This window comes from Rissa tridactyla, chromosome W (genome assembly GCF_028500815.1).
Source record: "Rissa tridactyla isolate bRisTri1 chromosome W, bRisTri1.patW.cur.20221130, whole genome shotgun sequence".
NCBI classification, from domain to species: Eukaryota; Metazoa; Chordata; class Aves; order Charadriiformes; family Laridae; genus Rissa; species Rissa tridactyla.
The window spans coordinates 20,019,389-20,039,836 of NC_071496.1; the positions used below are offsets into that span (position 1 = coordinate 20,019,389).

Genomic DNA, 20,448 nt, shown 5'->3' on the forward strand with positions numbered 1-20,448 from the left:
TTCTGTGATGTTACACAATTAACCAATCTTAGAACCAGGTCTCTGAAAGTACACCATGATGCATATCATTTTAGACACGTTTGTTTTTTTTTTAAAGAATAGTTCAGTTGAAAGGGACCTGCAGCGATCATCTAGTCCAACTGTAATGATACTGGGTGACTAAAGTTGTGAGAAAGTTCTGAATTTACGTATTTCAATAATTTTTTTTAAGTAAACTTTTGCTTTCAACACTGTAGCTACCTTTTGTGTGTGTGTGGACAAACATATCTGCAGATAAAAATTACAGAATCAAAGGATGATAGGGGTTGGAAGGGCCCTCTGGTGATCGTCTAGTCCAACCCCCCTGCCAAAGCAGGGTCACCTGGAGCAGGTTGCACAGGAACGTGTCCAGGTGGGATTTGAATGTCTCCAGAGAAGGAGACTCCACCACCTCTCTGGGCAGCCTCTTCCAGTGCTCTGCCACCCTCAAAGGAAAGAAGTTCCTCCTCATGTTGAGATGGAACTTCCTATGCTCAAGTTTGTGCCCATTACCTCTTGTCCTGTCGCTGGGCACCACTGAAAAGAGCCTGGCCCCATCTTCCTGACACCCACCCTTTAAGTATTTATAAGCATTGATAAGATCCCTCCTCAGTCGTCTTTTTCCAGACTGAAGAGACCCAAGTCCCTCAGCCTTTCTTCATGAGAGAGGTGTTCCAGTCCCCTAATCATCTTGGTAGCCCTTTGCTGCACCCTCTCCAGCAGTTCCCTGTCCCTCTTGAACCGGGGAGCCCAGAACAGGACACAGTACTCCAGGTGCGGCCTCACCAGGGCAGAGTAGAGGGGGAGGATGACCTCCCTCGACCTGCTGGCCACACTCTTCTTGATGCACCCCAGGATGCCATTGGCCGCCTTGGCCACAAGGGCACATTGCTGGCTCATGGTCATCCTGTTGTCCACCAGGACTCCCAGGTCTCTTTCCACGGAGCTGCTCTCCAGCAGGTCAGCCCCCAACCTGTACTGGTGCCTGGGGTTATTCCTCCCCAGGTGCAGCACCCTACACTTGCCCTTGTTGAATTTCATTAGGTTCCTCTCCACCCAACTCTCCAGCCTGTCCAGGTCTCTCTGTATGGTGGCACAGCCTTCTGGTGTGTCAGCCACCCCTCCCAGCTTTGTGTCATCAGCAAACTTGCTGAGGGTGCGCTCTATCCCCTCATCCAGGTCATTGATGAATATACTGAAGAGGACTGGACCCAGTACTGACCCCTGGGGAACACCACCCGTGACTGACCTCCAACTAGACTCTGTGCCCCTAATCACGACCCTCCGAGCTCTGTCTTTCAACCAGTTTTCAATCCACCCCACTGTCCGTTCATCCAACCCACACTTCCTAAGCTTCCCTATGAAGATGCTGTGGGAGACCGTGTCGAAAGCCTTGCTGAAGTCAAGGTAGACCACATCCACTGGCCTCCCCTCATCTATCCATCCAGTCACGCCATCATAGAAGGCTATCAGATTAGTCAGACATGATTTCCCCTTGGTGAATCTGTGTTGACTACTTCCGATAGCTTTCTTTTCCGCCACATGCTTTGAGATGATGCCCAGAACGAGCTGTTCCATCATCTTTCCAGGGATGGAGGTGAGGCTGACTGGCCTGTGGTTCCCCGGCTCCTCCTTCTTGCCCTTTTTGAAGACTGGAGTGACACTGGCTTTCCTCCAGTCCTCAGGCACCTCGCCTGTTCTCCAGGACCTTTCAAAGATGATGGAGAGCGGCCCAGCAATGACTTCCGCCAGCTCCCTCAGCACTCTCGGGTGCATCCCATTGGGGCCCATGGACTTGTGGATATCCAGTTGACTTAATTGATCTCTCACTTGATCCTCCTCAACCAAGGGGAAGTCTTCCTTCGTCCAGACTTTCCCTGTTACCTCCAAAGCCTGGGACTCCTGAGGGCTGGGCCGAGCAGTAAAGACCGAAGCAAAGAAGGCATTCAGTAACTCCGCCTTCTCCGCATCCTCCGTCACCATGGCTCCTGTCTCATTCAACAGGGGGCCCACAACTTCTCTGGTCTTCCTTTTGCCTACAATATACTTGAAGAAACCCTTCCTGTTGAGCTTGACATCCCTTGCGAGGTTTGTCTCCAAGGAGGCCTTGGCTTTCCTCCTTTCATCCCTGCACGCTCTGGCAGCATTCTTGTAATCCTCCCAAGGGGTCAGTCCCTTCTTCCACGTGCTGTAAACTTCCTTCTTCCACTTGAGCTTTTTCAGAAGCTCCCTGCTCAACCATGCAGGTCTCCTGCGTCCCTTGCCCGATTTCTTGCTCTTAGGGATGCACCGATCCTGAGCTTGGAGGAAGTGGTCTTTGAATACCAACCAGCTCTCTTGAGCCCCTTTGCCTTCCAGAGCCCTAGCCCACGGGATCTCTCCAAGCAGTTTCTTGAAGAGGTCAAAGTTAGCCCTCCTGAAGTCCAAGGTTGCAATCCTACTTGTTGTTTTGTGCATACTACCCATGATCCTGAACTCTGTCTTCTCATGATCGCTACAACCTAGGGTGCCCCCAACCTTAATGTCCTCCACCAGTGCCTCTGTGTTTGTCAGTACCAGGTCCAGGAGTGCTCCTCTCCTTGTTGGCTCCTGCACCACCTGTGTCAAAAAGTTATCATCAATGCACTGGAGGAGCCTCCTGGACTGTGCGTGCCTGGCTGTGTGGCCTTCCCAGCAGATATCGGGGTGATTGAAGTCCCCCATGAGAGCCAAGGCCTGTGATTGTGAAGCTACTGTCAGCTGTCGATTGATGGTTTCAGATATGAAACTGCATTTGAACTCCACGTTCAGACAAAAGCTATATTATCCTCCACAGTAAGTATATAAAGTTGTATCTAGTATTGCCAAGAGCAGCTAAAAGATGTTCAGTTTAAGTCTTCAACATTCTTGTTTTTTCCCTAGCAAAACCAGTTTAAATTAAAATTTAATTATTAAAAACAACAAGACTTGAAATCGATACTTAAAAAAACGTTTTGAAAACTTGGATTGAATTTATCCTCAACAAGACTAATACTGAATATGCTTCTGTGTAAACTAAACGTATGTCCCTTTGCCTTTAATCTCACATGCCAAAGTGTGATATTTTTGTTGTTCTCTGTAATAAAAAATTCTCATTGATGCCATTGGTTTAGAAGCTTAGGTAGCTGCTTCAGCAAATTAAGGCAGCATTAAAAAACTAGGATCCAATTTATGTGAATGCATCAGTGCAAAAGCTGGTGATGAGAAATCCCTGCAAATCCCACTGAGTTCATGGCACAAAGCCTCTGCTCTAGCACATCTGTTGTAGGTTCTGAAATTTGCTTGTACCACAGATTTTAAAATATAAAAATTTCCTTTGTACACTCACTCCAGCTCAGAACCGATTTTATGTTCCGGGTCACCAGGTTCTCTACAAGAAACCTCTACATGAAATGCAGACCTGTCATCTCGTGCATAAATATTACTTTTAAAACAAAATGTAAACAATTCAAGCACCAGAATTTGCTCCCATGAAACACTTGTTTAGACTTCAATGGAAGGAACTGAATATGAGCAGAGTAGTTTTTAAAGAAAATATTAACTTATATTTTACGTAGAAAAACAAGTACAGAAAAATCCGATGCATAGTTTCCTTTCCTTAGAGACAGGGATTCTGAGTTTCATAAAGTCAAGATGAAGTTAATACTTCACAGGAATTTGTGAATAAAAGGGAAAAAAAACCCAAACCAAACTCATTACTCTCAGGATATTCATAATATCTGACTGAAAGACATTATGGCTTTTTAATATTTCCTTTCCTTGGTTGCAATATTGAACTTGCTCTCTTTGATTCCAAGTTTCTTCAACAAAATTCTTTGTTTATACACACCGAATCATAACATATGATGTCCTCAAAATAATATCGGAAGCACTTACTCATCATACTTGATATGATAAATAGCTTCTTCATCAGTGTCCATGCAGTCTGAGTAAGACGTGGATGGTGTACTGTCCAAATAATTTGCATTCTCTCTAGAATGATCTTGACTTAAGTTTCCATTAGTCCTTTTGTAAGAATTGCCACTCTTTACTTGAGCTTTACCATTTTTATGTCCTTTTGTTGCTCGAGTAACATTTTCTATATGAGCTTCAAACCAGGCTCCAATGCTGACATCACGGGCATCCACCAATTCGTTTATCTAAAAGGAAAATTTGATAATGAATATTTATTTTCTATAATCCTGGTTAAGAACAGAAAGGAAAAACTGACTAAGCTACTTAACCGTCAGTGAAAAAAAATTCTACACTGCTGATTTCAACTGGTTTGGGCTTGGGTAAGTTAGAGCAATGTTCAGTCATTCAAGTGTTGTGCTTTAAGTATTTTATTCCTCCACTCTTAATAAGATCTGTTATGAACACAATTTGTAAAAACATGTTTTTAAAAGTTGAGGCTGACTTATTATTTTTTTTAACCTACAAAATTAGCTTAATCTCTCTCTCCACGGAATTTTTTCTTGCTTCATGGAATTGTTCCTTATGACTAAAATAAGCACGTATACTTAAAATATTAGCCCACAACCAGATTTTAAGATTTCCCTGGACTTCCAAATTGGAATTATTACTTAACCCTGATTCTTTTTGACCTACGCTGCTGCTGAATGCTTCAATGTTTGAGAAGGGGGGGGGGGGAGGAAGGGAGATGGACTCTCCAAGTCTAACAAGGCTGCTATCATAACCAGTTGAGACTGGTGCTTCCATAAATCTTTCAACTGTGAGAAACAGAAGTCTCTCGTGACTCTCTTCCTTTCTGCACTCACAATAGTGCTGGTAGTAAGTTATGAAACTACTCTGTTGTAGAGCATGTTTCATTCATTCGTTATCCTAACACATTTTCTCAAGCCTTCAACTAATTAAATACATATTACTTCAACAATACAAGGTTTTTCCTGTGATTTGAGTTAAACCACTGAGGTATACATTGCTTCAGTTACGCAGACGTTCTTTTAAAAACTGTAGTGTATAAACAGTTATTTTCTTTGAAATATTAACTGGATTAAAATAGTATAAAAAAACACTTAAGGAACACCTTTGTGCACTGCACACCAAATATAAGAAAACATTATTGCAGTAGAACTGCTATGGAGCTATACCAAGTGAAGAAGATAAGGCGTATGGAAGAGGACTCTAAGATGAAAAATTTAAAGTAAATTCTAAAAATGCTCAGAATAGGTTCAGTTACTGTAAAATCAAATTGGGGGAACTACTTTTCATTCTCACTTTGGAAATAATAGTTTAATAGGAATGTTTCACAGATGTATTTTTAGTTTTACTTTATTTGCAAAGCATCCTTTTCTTCTGTTTTTATTTTACACAAAGAAGGAAATTTACCTTCTAAGGACCATCTAAATGTCCCTTTAAAAAAACCAAAACCAACCAAACAAAAAACCCCAGAAAAATTGAGCCCAAAAGATAACATGTTAACATAGCAGCCAACCTCAGGACATGAACAAACTTGTTTTACCACACTATGGTGCATACAAGAGAATTTTGCATTTCCAAAATGTTTAATAGGCAGACTCTGCAATGATACATAGATAGAACAATTATAAAACTCATTTTTCTGGGATAATTTTATAAGGCTGAATTGCTTCAGTATTATGTGTGTTATGTGTTTACAGTTTTTTAAAATGAGGGCAGTTTAATTTGCCACAGATGTGTATGGTTTAATTTATAGCCTTAATCAAGCAGCAAGACAGTGACAGAGATGGTTATTTATTCTTACTACACCCAAAGACCAGCATGTATAAACAAAACAACATGAATGATATTAATTATCAGTATTTAAACTGAAGCAGTCATTAGGTAAATTTGAAGTACAGATGAAGGCAGTTCCTAAACTAAAAAATTTACCGAGAGACAGAGGGTGAAAGGTAAGAATATAATGCATAAAGTATATATCATATTGAGCCTATTCCTTCTTACTTTTCACACGCTTCCTTGGAAAAAAAAAAACCATCAAAAAATTCAACCCTTTCCTTCTTTCTGACATGTAAAATCCCAACATTCAATTTAAATTTTTATTCTCAACTCCCACAATATTAAAAGCATACCTTTTTAAAAGATAAACATATAATAAACAAATGAAAGCTACACCTTGTTTTAAGTCAGTCTGTTGACCTACTTTAAACATAAGGAGTGGGTATTTCTGCAAGGAAACCTCAGGAAAACATCCCTATGTAACCGTAGGCATTTCAATTAGTTCTAGCTTAAAGCGATTCGCAACTTTCTCCTCCTGAAAATGCAGTTGGGACGCAGACATTATTGAGGTTTCCCCATCTGCAGCTACTTCTTGAGACTAGCTACAAAGATGACAAAGCAGCCATGTTATTCAAGCCAAAACCCATTAGAGCCAGAAAGAAGTAAGTCTCCTGTGATCGTTCCTCCCAAATGCATCTTTCTATACTGTGATGCTCACACTTGGACAATAGACTTCCCAGCCTTGTAGAGAATATAGACAAATAATTACTAGTATAAACCCTTGAGGACTATATCAGAGTTATTGTATATACCATCCTATTTATACCTGATGAACCAAAGATGTAGACAATAGTAGAGGGGTTCAAAGAAAAACTAAGGCGTTCAGAAGAAGAATGTTAATCAGCGGTATAACAACAAAGCCTTTTTAATCTGTAACTCTGTTATGAATATAATTTGAATTGGTAAACCAACACGGACACTTTAAGCTTAAAGGCAGCCATTGATACGGAGAGCTTTAAACTAGACTTAGCAGGGGAAGGGGATGCAGTTTTGAGCAACAAGAGAAGAGCCAGGGGCTGTTGATGTATTAGGAACCAACAGGGAAACACCTGTGAAATGCTTCAAAGGAATTAGGTTGTGTTCCTCTATAAAGGTGACAAGGTAGGTAGCCCAGCTGAAGTGCCTCAATACCAATGCACGCAGCATGGGTAACAAGCAGGAGGAGCTGGAAGCCACTGTGCAGCTAGAAAGCTACAATCTGATTGGTACCGCTGAAACGCGGTGGGACGAATTGCACGACTGGAGCACTGCAATCGATGGCTATAAACTGTTCAGAAGGGACAGGCAAGGGAGGAGGGGCGGGGGGGTTTGCCCTCTATGTAAAATAATGGATTGACTGCACAGAGCGGTCTTTGAAAAACAGTGATGAACAGGTTGAGAGCTTATGGGTAAAAATTAGGGGCCAAGCCAACAAAGGAAACCTCATGGTTGGTGTCTACTATAGGCCACTCGAACAAGGGGAACCTGTAGACAAAATGTTCTTACTTTAACTATGGGAAGCATCACGCTCACAGACTCTGATCCTGCTGGGGGACTTCAGTCACCCTGACATCTGCTCGAAGAGCAGCACAGCAAGCTCTAAGCGGTCCAGGAGACTCTTGGAGTGCGTCGAGGACAATTTCTTAATCAAGGTCTCTCCAAGGGATGTGAAGAATAACAAGAAGGCCTTCCTACAGGTATGTTGGCCAGAAAAGGAAGACAAAAGAAATTGTACCCCTCTGATAAATAGGACAGGGTATCTGGTGACAACTGACATGGAGAAGGCAGAGGCGCTCAACAATTTTTTTGCCTCAGTTTTCAATGGTAATCTCTCTTTCCACATCTCTCGAGTCCCTGAATCTCAAGGCAGGCACTGGGGGAATGAAGTCCCACCCATCGTAGGAGAAGATCAGGTTCGAGACCACCCGAGGAACGTGCACAAGTCCATGGGACGCAATGAGATGCATCCCAGGGTCCTGAGGGAATTGGCTGATGTAGTTGCCAAGCCACTCCCCATCATATTTGAAAAGTCGTGTCAGTCAGGCAAAGTCCCAAGTGACTGGAGAAAAGGGAAACATTGCACCCGTTTTTAAAAAGGGTAAAAAGGAGGGCCCTGGGAACTACCGACCAGTCAGCTTCACCTCCGTGCCTGGTAAAAATGATGGAACAGATCCTCCTGGAAGTTATGATGAAGCATATGGAACACAGGGAGGTGATTAGGGACAGCCAACATGGCTTCACCAAGGGCAAATCATGTCAGACTAATCTGGTGGCCTTCTACGATGGAGTGACTGCTTTGGTGGACAAGGGAAGAGCTACGGATGTCATCTACCTGGACTTCTGTAAGGCCTTTGACATGGTCACCCACAACATCCTTGTCGCTAAATGGGAGAGAGATGGGTTTGATGGATGAATTCTTAGATGGAAAAGGAACTGGCTAGATGGCCACATCCAAAGAGTTATAGTCAATGGCTCAATGTCCAAGTGGAAACCAGTAACGAGTGGTGTCCCTCGAGGATCCATACTTTTATGATCGCTTCTCCATTTTGTTCTAATGGACAACACAGCAAGTTTGCAAAGAAATAAATAGGGTAAAACTAGAAAACCTCCCCGTGGCTTCAAATTTCCAGTTGGCTTTATCTTTCTACAGGAAGCCATTTCTGGTTCAGGGGTAAACTTATTTGAGAATACACAAAATGTTGCTGGCATTGTGTCTGAGTATATGAACCCTCCTGAAATCTGCAACACTGGATATCCCAGTGCAGAGACACTTCAGTGATGCTATAGGAGTCAACTTGGATGGAGCCCAGTTAAGAAGTTCTGCTTTGACACTGCCCCCAAGGTACTCCTACAAAATCAGATTATTCAGTATGGGTAATTTCTCAAGCCTGTCAAGGTCCCGCTGGATGGCATCCCTTCCCTCTAGTGAATCAACTGCATCACTCAGCAAACTTGCTGAGGGTGCATGCAATCCCACTATGTATGTCACGGATGAAGATAGCATTGGTCCCAGTACAGACCCTTGAGGAACACCACTCGTTACTGTTTTCCTTTTGGATATCGAGCCGTTGACTATAACTCTTTGGATGCAGCCATCCAGCCAGTTCCTTATCCATCTAAGCCAAGATCTGAAAGTAATGAGCAAGACAGATTACATTTGGTGGTGGGTTCACCTCGGCTGGCTACCAGACTCTCTCACTCCGCCTCCTCAACTGGATGGGGGGAGAAAATAAGATAGAAAAGCTCATGGGTCGAGATAAGGACAGGGAGATCACTTACCAATTACCGTCACGGGCAAAACAGACTCAACTTGGGGAAAATTAATTTATTTTATTGCCAATTATAATAGAGTAGGATGGTGAGAAACAAAGACAAAACCTAAACCACCTTCCCCCTACTCTTCCTTCTTCCCAGACTCAGCATCACTCTTTTAATTCCCAACTATTCTACCTCCTCCCACCTTGAGCAGCGCAGGGGGGTATGGGGAATATAGGGTTGCGGTCAGTTCTTTGTCTCTCCTGCTCCTTCCTCCTCACGTTTTTCCCCTGTTCCAGTGTGGGTCCTCTCCATGGGCCACAGTCCTTCAGGAAAAGACTGCTCCAGCATGGGTCCTCCATGGGCCACAGTTCCAGGCAGGAAAACCTGCTCCTGCATGGACTCCTCTCCACAGGCCACAGTTCCTGCCGGGAGCCTGCTCCAGCATGGGCTCTCCACAGGTTTGTGTCTACGGCAGTTTTCTTCCCAAGCAACCGTTACGCGTGCTGAGGCCCTGTTTTCCAGGAAGTGGCAGGACATGTGCCTGCCAATGGGAAGGAGTGAATAAATTCCTCTTTTTGCTTTGCTTGTGCATGTGGCTTTTGCTTTCCCTATTTAACTGTCATTATCTCAATCTAGAAATCTTCTCGCCTTCCTTCTATTTCTCTCCCCGTCCCACGGGAGAGGGGAGTGAGCAAGAGGCTGGGTGGGTGTTTGGCTGCTGGGTGGGTGTTTGGCTGCTGGCCGGGATCAACCCACCACAGCCCTTTTGGGCACCTAACATGGGGCATGAGATAATGACAGTTTTGATCTGAGTGTGCTATAGCTGTTGTAGCTGTTAATTGGCAGGCTTCTGTGCTGGTCACAGAGCTTGTTCGCTTTACTGTATAAGAGAGTTTAGGGCTTGTTAGTGGCTGCTTTCGATTCTTGCTGTTTGCTATGCTGCTTATTTCTCTATTTCTCTGTGCCTGGGAACATTTTGATAAAAGCAATGGCCGCATACTTGGGCCGGCATATGGCCCTGGTAATAGATGTCTGTCCTCTGCTGGGTGGGCTACCTTGTGGGGAGAATGAGGGATTACATCTCCCTCTTCTCCTCTGGGACTGATGCAGCTGGCTCTGTTGCACGGGCTCCCGAGGTTCTTGTACATCCTTACGTAAACTGTTTGATTCTGTTATCTAACCAACATCATTGGCTTTTTGTCGAGTATGTGGAACCTGGTTTCATCCTGGCATAAGAGGAAACAACTTGTTGGCGAGGCCACAGAGAAACATAGAATCATGGAATAGTTTGGATTGGAAGGGACCTTTAAAGGTCATCTAGTCCAACCCCCCCTGAAATGGCAGTTGACATGCCCTGAGGCAGTCGATCCCTGAGTGGCAGGGTATATGGGAGGATTTGGGCAGATGCCTAAGGTGGTTATCACCTCTGATAGCCTGGGATTTTACGCCTGGACAGGCATGTAATCACGTTGAATTGGTGCGCCACTTGACAGAAGGGTGCCTTGCCTACCCCAATGAGACCCAGCAGCTCCTAGCACTGTATTGGGCGTTGGCCTGTGCCTACTGAGCTTCTGTTCAGCACCATTGGAGGAGCACGGGAAGGAGGGACTCTACGTCTGAGGGCACAATGGTTGAGACAGGGACCCAAACCCCAACTACAGCAATGGCCCCAGTAGTCAAAAAGAAACACTGGATGTGGAGGTTGACAGGTCCATACCATTGATTAGTAAGGGAGGAGGAGGAAGAAAGGTCTGATCAGGAAGCTGGATCCTCGACAAAGAAACAGGAGGAGGAAGTGACAGGCTTCACCCAAGAGGCAGAAACCACGTGGTCCCTAACCCTGAGTGAACTTCGAGATCTGCGGAAAGATTACGGCCTTCAGCCAGGTGAGCTGATTGCTGCTTGATTGCTCTGATGCAGGGATACTGGGACAGGAATTAGATACTGGTCAGGAATTAGAGGGTAAGGAAGCCCAGCAGCTGGTATCCCTATCTAGGGACTGGCGAATTGACAAAGAAATTGGAAGAGAGGCAGCAATTCTCAGCCTCTGGAGGTGGCTCCTGTTGAACGTGAAGGTGAGATATCCCCTCAAGGATGATCTTGTAAATTACCGAGGGAAGTGGACCATCACCGAGGAAGGCATCCAGTATCTGAGAGAATTAATGGTGTTGGAAATCGTCTACAGTGACCCGGACAGCAACCAGGTCTCCAAAGATCCAGTGTACGCAGGCCATGTGGAGGGGGTTTGTCTGGAATGCACTGGTGTTGTACTCCAACACCCTGGCGATGATGGACTGGCCAGACTTCAATATACCAACTGTGGAGAGACTGTCCCACCAGCTCCAGCATTTTGAAGAGAATCTCTCATCTTCCTCATCCCGACGGGCCAGTGTCTCAGCTGTCAGGGGCGCCCCATGGAGCTAGCCTCTCCTGGCCAGAGGGAAAGGGAGCCACAGGTGCATGCTGCGTAGCACCCTCTGGATCATCCTGAGTGACCAGGGGGAGGACATGAGGAAGTGGGATGGTGAGCCCACCTCAAAGCTAGAAGCCCACGGATGTGACTTGCGGGGGAAGATAGCTGCTAAGAAGAGGCCATCCAAGAAGGCTTTTGTTCCAGGTGCTGTTGAGACGGTAGAAGGCAACTGGCAACCAGCGATCCCCCAGATGCAGAAGGAGGACTGAGAACGCCTCTCCTCTTGATTTTGGTGAAAGGACTTCTGGTCTGATACTGCAGCGGTCGGATAGTGAATACTCCAACGAGGAATAGAGGGTCCCTGACTTCAGCCAGGCAGAGGAAAGGGATGACTGAGTGTACTGGGCTGTATGGATTCGATGGCCTGGCACCAGGGGAGTATAAGGCTCTGCGTGGACACTAGTGCACAGTGTACCCTAATGTCATCAGGGTACAAGGGGGTGGAACACATCTGGATTTCTGGACTGATGGGGGGATACCAATTGTTGTCTGTGTTGGAGGCTGAGGTGAGCCTAACAGGGAACAAGTGGCAAAAGTACACCATTGTTACCGTCACGGAGGCTCCGTGCATCCTTGGCATAGACTACCTCAGGAGAGGGTACTTCAAAGACACAAAAGGATACCAGTGGGCCTTTCATGTAGCTGCTGTGGATAGAGAGAAGACTAAACAGCTGTCTACCTTGCCCAGCCGTTCAGAGGATCCCTCTGTTGTGGGGTTGCTGCGTGTCAAAGAACAGCAGATGCTGATTGCTACCACGATGGTGCACTGGCAGCAATATCACATCATCTGGGACTCCCTGGTTCTCATCCATGAGTTGATTTGTCGACTGGAGAGCAAAGGGGTGATCAGCAAGACTCGCTCACCCTTTGGTAGTCCTACATGGCCAGTGCAAAAGTCTGACGGAGGGTGGAGGTTAACAGTGGACTATCAGGGCCTGAACAAAGTCACGCTGCCATTGAATGCTGCTGTACGGGACGTGCTAGAACTCTTATATGAACTAGAGTTGAAGGCAGCCAAGTGGTATGCCACAACTGATATCGTCAATGCATTTTTCTCGATCCCTGTGGCAGCAGAATGCAGGCCACAGTTTGCTTTCCCGTGGAGGGGTGTCCAGTACACCTGGAATCGACTGCCCCGGGGTGGAAACACAGCCCTGCCATTTGTCACGGACTGATCCAGACTACACCGGAACAGAGTGAAGCCCCTGAGCACCTGCAATACATTGATGACATCATCATGTGGGGCAACACAGCGAAGGAAGTGTTTGAGAAAGGAAAAAGAATAATCCAGATTCTTCTGAAAGCTGGTTTTACCATAAGACAAAGCAAGGTCAAAGGACCTGCGCAAGACACACAGTTTTGGGGAATAAAATGGCAAGATGGACATTGTCACAGACCCAAGGGATGTGATCAATAAGATTCCATCCACTTCAGAAGTTGTTGGTACAGAAGCACAGCTCCTCTTGGCACCGCGATTGCCTGTGCTACACTGGATGTTCAAAGGAAACGTTCCCTCTGCACATCACGCAACTGGTGCTACATGGAGTAAGTGGGTAGCGTTGATCATGCAACGGGCTCAAATGGGGAACCCCAACCGCCCAGGAATCCTGGAAGAGATCGTGGACTGGCCAGAAGGCATAGATTTTGGAGCATCGCTTGAGGAGGTGACTCGGGCCCAAGAAGCACCAATGAGTTATCAGTAGGTGAAAGGCAATATGCTCTGTTTACTGACGGATCCTGTTGTGTTGTAGGAAACCATTGGAAGTGTAAAGCAACGACACAAGTCGTTGAAGCCATCAAAGCCATCAAAGAAGGCGAGTTGGGTCAGTCTGCAGAAGTGAAAGTCATCCAGCTGGCCCTAGAGATTGCTGAATGAAAAAAGTGGCCAGTACTCTATCTCTACACAGACTCATGGATGGTGGCAAATGCCCTGTGGGGGTGGCTACAGCAATGGAAACAGAGCAACTGGCAGCGCAGAGGCAAACCCATCTGGGCTGCTACATTGTGGCAAGGCATCGCTGCCCGGGTAGAAAAACTTGCTGTAAAGGCACATCATGTAGATGCTCACATGCCCAAGAACCGCATCACTGAAGAACATCAAAACAACAAGCAGGTAGACCAGACTGCCAGAACTGGAGTGGCTCAGATGGACTTGGACTGGGAAAGTAAGAGTGAGTTATTCATAGCTTGGAGGGCCCATGAAACATCAGGACATCTAGGGAGAGATGCAACGTGCAGATGGGCTTGTGATTGAGGGGTGGACCTGACTATTGAGGCCATCATGCAGGTCACCCATGAATGCAAAACATGCGCCGCAATGAAGCGAGCCACACAAGTAAAGTGTCCCTGGAATAGCAGGTGGTGGCTGGGATATCGATATGGTGAGGCCTGGTAGATTGACTATACTGCCACAAACTTGCCAAGGCAAGCGCTGCATGGAAGCAACTGCTGGGTGGCTAGAAACATACCCCGTAAACCACACCACTGCTCAAAACACCGTCCTGGGCCTTGAAAGGCCCGTTCTGTGGCAACAGGGCACCCCAGAAAGAATCGAGTCAGACAATGGGACTCATTTCCGAAACAACTTCATAGACTCCTGGGCCGAGAAACACGGCATTGATTGAGTGTATCACATCCCCTATCACCCACAAACCTCTGGAAAGACTGAACGATATAATGGACTGTTAAAGACTATGCTGAGAGCATTGGGCGCTGGGGAATAGAAGCACTGGGATGTAAAATTAGCAGAAGCCACTTGGCTGGTTAACACCAGAGGATCTGATAACCGACCTGGTCCTGCCCAAACACAGCCCCTACATATTGTGGGAGGAGATAAGGTCCCCATAGTGCACATAGGGAAGTGGCTGGGAAAGGCAGTGTGGGTTGCTCCTCCCTTGGGAAAAGGAAAACCCACTTGTGGGATCGTCTTCGCTCAAGGACACGGGTGTACTTGGTGGGTAATGCAGAAGGATGGGGAAACCCATGCACCCACCACCATACACAAAATCATCCATTCCTTCACGTGGCACATCCACCTTTAAATAACAGTAACTCAATGATTAGCAGATTCTTAAGCCAATTGTCACAGAGTTATTTTAAAATATTATTTTACAATGAATTAGTGTTCTATTCTCTGCCCAAGTAATTTTTTTTTAAATCAGTCTTCTTTACAGGAGTATTCTATGGCTATAGACTATTCTATGGCTAGTAATGACACATTTAAGTCTGCAACTAGAACACCAGAGAGGAGACTGCTGCAAGCATGCTTCTCTAATGATTTAAAAGGTATAAAGCACTGTGCGGTATTCAGCAGTAATGATACTCAGGGCAAAAATACCTGTTTCTGGTATGAGCAAAAACCCAAGTTCCTAGAATATCAGCAAATGCGCAAACTTAGAGCAAGTCAATTAATCTGCAACGGTGCCCATCTTTGGGGACAAAAAAAATGAGAATTACTGAAAAATAACTGACACGCTCAAGTTCTTACACTACCTGACTTAACAGTAACTTATATGTATATCTCTACCCAGCATCATTGCTTCATTAAGATTTAAAAGAATAACATAAGTTGGAAGACAATCAGTACTTGAGGTGCTCTACTTTGTTATAGAAGGAGAGAAAAGCTACAAGAAGGTGTGGTTTCTTGAAGTACACAGACTATACTGAAGTTAACATTACAAGAGGCTCATAACCAGTACGGCTACATTCTCATAGCCAGCTACTGCAAGGAAGCAGCTATACCCACAACATAGTACCACTTTCTCCAGCGTACCCTTCCCTCTGCAATTAAGATAACACCTTCTGGTCTGTTCCAACGTTCCAAGTTGTACTAAAGGAATGTCAGATATAGAGAATTCAGGATATAGCCCCAGGTCTATATATGAACAAACAAGGACAATCTGTGTACGTTCAAAGGAAATCAATACAATAGACACTTTAAATCCTTACTGAACACAATATTACTTATTAAAAAGTCCTTCTTCCCAGTAGTCAGCTCCTACATCACCATAAAGCATGAAAGCATTACTGAAATGAGTGACAAATAATCCCCCAGTCAAATTAGGTATTCAACCTAAAAAAAAACCCTGGCAATTTTCATCAAAATAAGTACTGCAATTTGTCTCTGAAACAAAACTTTGGGGAATGGGTGAACAGCAAGTTCCCCAATCAGCTTGATAGGACATTCAATCCAACAACGGTTTATACAGCAGATTGAGAAAAACTTTGCTCAAAGACTCCCCCAAAATGAGGGTGCCTAGGCAATGTATTAAACTAAAAGATATACATTTGGTAAATAATTGTAAATAATATTTTTAAGAACATTTGTCGTCAGTTCATAATTTACATTTATGAAGTCAACAGGCAAATAATTAGTCAAGCTGTGTTTCATATAAGTCAATAATGACTTATAGGGATTAAAGGGATATTAGAATATGTACTAAAGCAAGAGTAACTTGCTTTAGAGCAAGAATAACAGATTTTTCCATTTCACTAGTTCTTCTAACTCCAGTAATTTAGAAAACAGTCAAGTTACCTTAGTAAATTTCGCTTCCATTTTTTCTTCCTGTTTAGCATGCTTCTAAAACTTAAGGCCTCATTAACATCTTTTGATTGATGCACCACCAATAAACAGCTAGAACTGGTGCATCTGTCATCACTCTTTCAGTATACTGAGCATCTACAAGTACAAGAAAAAGATGACATCTTCCAAACACATAGAAATTCCTAGCCTCTACAAAGCATGCAATGATTTTGATATTTAGTTGCTCCTTAGGGAGTACAGCAGCCCAGAGCGCTGCAAACAGAGGTGCGGCCACTAGCAGCAGTTTGTGGTGCAGGGCGCCCAGGACGCTGCAGGGGCTGCTCTCAGTTTGCACAGCAGTTTGCACACGGAAAGGCTGACTCCTGATTAGGGAGGATCCAGCTCACAGAGAGCAGCAGATAGTGACATGGTAGTTGTCGCAGCAGTTATTAACACAGCTGTGGTGCAGAGGGGACAGGCACTTATGCTGAGGACTGCGTGGGGCTGCTTGGAGATTGTGCAGCGATGGTCTCAACGTGAAGCAGGGCACACTCCCCAGCACGGATTGGTGGTGATAATGCCCTTGGCACACTGGAGGCCTCGATCCAAACAGAGTTGGGGCGGGCTGGGAGGATGACACTTCCCAGGTGTCGGGCTGCAGAGAGCGCCTGGGGTCTCTCTGTGGGACTGGGGGCAGTGGTGGCATCTCCTGTGAGAGAGAGGTGCTCTGGTCAAGGTACTGAGTCACCAGGTGAAAGAGATGCAGGAAGAGGTTCAGTTCTGGGCCCCTCTGTACAAGAGGGACATTGAAGTGCTGGAGCGTGTCCAGAGGAGAGCTACCAGGCTGGTGAGGGGTCTGGAGACCAGGTCATATGAGGAGAGGCTGAGGGAGCTGGGCATGCTTAGCTTGGAGAAGAGGAGGCTGAGGGGAGACCTCATTGCCCTCTACAGCTACCTGAAAGGAGGTTGGAGAGAGGTGGGTGTTGGCCTCTTCTCCCAGGTGAATAATGTCAGGACCAGAGGAAATGGTCTGAAGTTGCGGCAGGGGAGGTTTAGATTAGATATTAGGAAGAATTCCTTTACTGAAAGAGTGGTCAGGCACTGGAACAGCCTGCCCAGGGAGGTGGTTGAGTCACCATCCCTAGAGGTATTTAAGAAACGTCTAGATGTGGCGCTTCAGGGCATGCTCTAGTGGCAGAGGTTGTAGGTTGTTTGGTTGGCCTCGATGATCTTAAGGGTCCTTTCCAACCATGAAGATTCTGTGATTCTGTGATTCTGTGAGGTGAGCAGACTGCAAATCATCAGGGAGGACAGTGAGGAGATTGACAGGGTCTTTGCAGAAACTCTGCGGAGACAACAGCCTGAGCCACACACAGCAAGGAAGGAGGGACAGCCAGAGACCATGGTCAAACAGGTAGCTGAGGGTGGCTATCAGGATGGAGAAGGCTGGAAGCTTGTGACTTCTGGAAAATGGAAGAAAGGCTCCTGCTCCACCTGCAGACCTGCAAGTGCCCTGGGCACTGGTGAGGACAAACAAGATCCTTCAGGGTATGCATCAGAGCCAGCTGAGCCCAAACCTTGTGTCTGCACGAAGGGAAAAAGGAAAGTGACAGTCACTGGAGATGCCCTCCCGTGGGGGACAGAGGCACCTATCTGCTGACCCAAACTGATGTCTCGGGAGGGTTTTTGCTTGCCAGGGGCCAGGATCTGGGATGTTGCAAAGGGACTGCCAAGGCTTGTCTGGCCCTCAGACTACTATTACCCCTTCCTGCACTTCCATGTGGGCACCAATGTTACTGCCAGGGGTAACCTGGAGTATTTCACAAGTGACTACAGAACTCTGGGGGTGAGGGTGAAGGGCACAGGGACCCAGGTGGTATTCTCCTCAATGCTGCCAGTGAGGAGGAAAGGCTCAGGTACAAGTGGACTCATCTGGTGGGTCAAGACCTGTCTGTGTGGCTGGTGTCACAGGCAGGGCTTTGGCTCCTATGGCCACAGGACCTTCTTTGAGGAGCGAGGGCTACTGAGCAAGGATGGGATACATCTGACAAAGTGGGGCAAGAGTGTTTTTGCAAACAGGCTTGCTAACCGAGTGAGGCGGGCTTTAAAGTAGGTATGCCAGGGGAGGGTTACCATAACCTGAAGAGAAGTGAAGGCACAAGGGGCACAACAAACGTATCTGGGGGACAGCATGACAGGGGAGGCTCTCACACTTGCCCTGTAAAAGCAATCAGCAATCCAGGAGGCTTCTGGAGCATATAGAAGACTATTTCTTGATGCGGGTGATCAGTGAACCGACTAGGGAAAATGCACTGTTGGACCTGCTACTCACAAACAAGGAAGAACCGGTTGATGGCGTGAAGGTCGAGGGCAGCCTTGGCTGCAGCGACCATGAGACTGTGGAGTTTAAGATCCTGAGAGGCGTGATCAAGACAAGCAGCAGAATTACAGCCCTGGACTTCAGAAGAGCAGATTTTGGCCTGTTCAGAGATCAGCTTGGCAGGATCCCATGGGAAATTGCCCTGGAGGGCAAGGGCGCCCAGGAGAGCAGGTTGATCTTCAAGGACAAACTCCTCAGAGCACAAGAACGGTCCATTTTCAATGTGCAGGAAGTTGAGCAAGAGTGGCAAAAGGCCAGCATGGGTGAACAAGGAGCTCCTGACTCCGCTCAGACACAAAAAGGAAGTACACAGGAGGTAGAAGCAGGGGCATGCTACTTGGGAGGGATATAGAGACACTGCGTGCGCAAGTAGAAATGCAGTCAGGAAACCCGAAGCTCAGCTGGAGTTGAACCTAGCAAGGGAGGTGAAGGGCAACAAGAAAGGCCTCTCTAAGTACATCAGTAGCAAAACGAAGACTAAGGAGACCATGAGCTCATTGTTCAGTGGGGCAGGGGACCTTGTGACAAGCGACAGGGAAAAGGCTGAGGTACTATATGCCTTTTTTGCCTCATTTTTCACTGGTAAGGTTTGCCCTCAGGCCTCCCAGGTCCCTGAGCATCCTAGCAGAGTCTGGGGGAGTGAAGCAGTAGCCACAGTAGAGGAAGAAAGAGTTAGGAATCACTTAACCCACTTGGACATACACAAGCCCATGGGATCGGATGGCATGCATCTGAGGGTGCTGAAGGAGCTGGCCAATGTCACTGTGAGGCTGCTCTCTATCATCTTTGAAAGGTCATGGCAATTGGAGGAGGTTCCTCGTGACTGGAAAAAGGCAGATGTCACACCCATCTTCAAGAAGGGCGGGAAGGAGGATCCAAGGAACTACAGGCCGGCCAGCCAGCCTCGCCTCAGTCCCTGGAAAGGTTATGGAGCAAATCCTCTTAGAAGCCATTTCTAAACACATGAAGGACGAGGAGGTGATTGGGAGCAGCCAAAATGGCTTTACCAAGGGCAAATCATGCCTTACCAACCTCATTGCTTTCTATGATGTGGTGACTGCTTCTGTTGACAAGGGGAGGGGAGTGGACATTGTATACCAGTAACTAGCGGGGTCCCTCAGGGATCAGTACTGGAGCCAATACTGTTTAATGTCTTCATTAACAACCTGGATGAGGAGACAAAGTGCACTCTTGGCAAGTTTGCAGATGACACCAAATTGGGGGGGGGAGCAGTCAATGTGCTGGAGGGCAGGGCTGACTTTAAGAGGGACCTGGACAAGCTGGAGAAACGGGCTGACAGGAACCTCATGAAGTTCAACAAAAACAAATGCCAAGTCCTGCATCTGGGCTGGAATAACCCCTGCAACAGTACAGGCTGGAGGCTGACTGCCTAGGAAGCAGCTCTGCAGAAAAGGACCTGGGGGTCCTGGTGGACAACAAGTTGAACATGAGCCAACAGTGTGCCCTTGCAGCAAAGGAGACCAACAGCATCCTGAGCTGTATTAGTAACAGTGCAGCCAGCAGTTCCAGGGAAGTGATCCTTTCCTTCTCTTGTCTTGGCACTTGTGAGACCTTATCTGGAGTAGTGTCCACTTTTGGTCTCCCCAGTACAAGATAGACATGGGCATACTGGAGCAAGCCCAGTTCCTTTGTGTGCCTGAACATGGCTTCCAGGAGGATTTGCTCCCCAACCTTCCCAGATTCTGAGGTGAGTTTGACCAGTCTTTATCTCCTTGGATTCTCCTTCTTGAAGACGGGTATGATGTTTGCCTTTTTCCGGTCATCAGGAACCCTCAGGGTCATCTCGTCTGGTTCCATGGACTTGTGTATGTCCACAGTTGGCTGAAGTGCTCAGTCTTCCTCTACTGTGAGTAATACTTCCCTGCCCCAGAGTCTGCCACTAGGCTCAGGGATCTGGGAGATCTGAGGGCCAATCCTACCTGTAAAAAACTGAGGCAAGGCAGGCACTGAGTTCCTTAGTCTTTTTGATGTCCTTAGCTACTAGATCCCGTGCTCCAGTGAGCAGTGGGCGCATGTTTTCCT

General features: G+C 46.4%; 1 protein-coding gene across 1 annotated transcript in view; it reads left to right on the forward strand.

The window, feature by feature from the left end:
- The window catches only part of LOC128901987 (E3 ubiquitin-protein ligase UHRF2-like), a 172,261-nt gene that overhangs the window by 6,634 nt on the left and 145,179 nt on the right, over nt 1-20,448 (forward strand). The window lies entirely within an intron of this gene.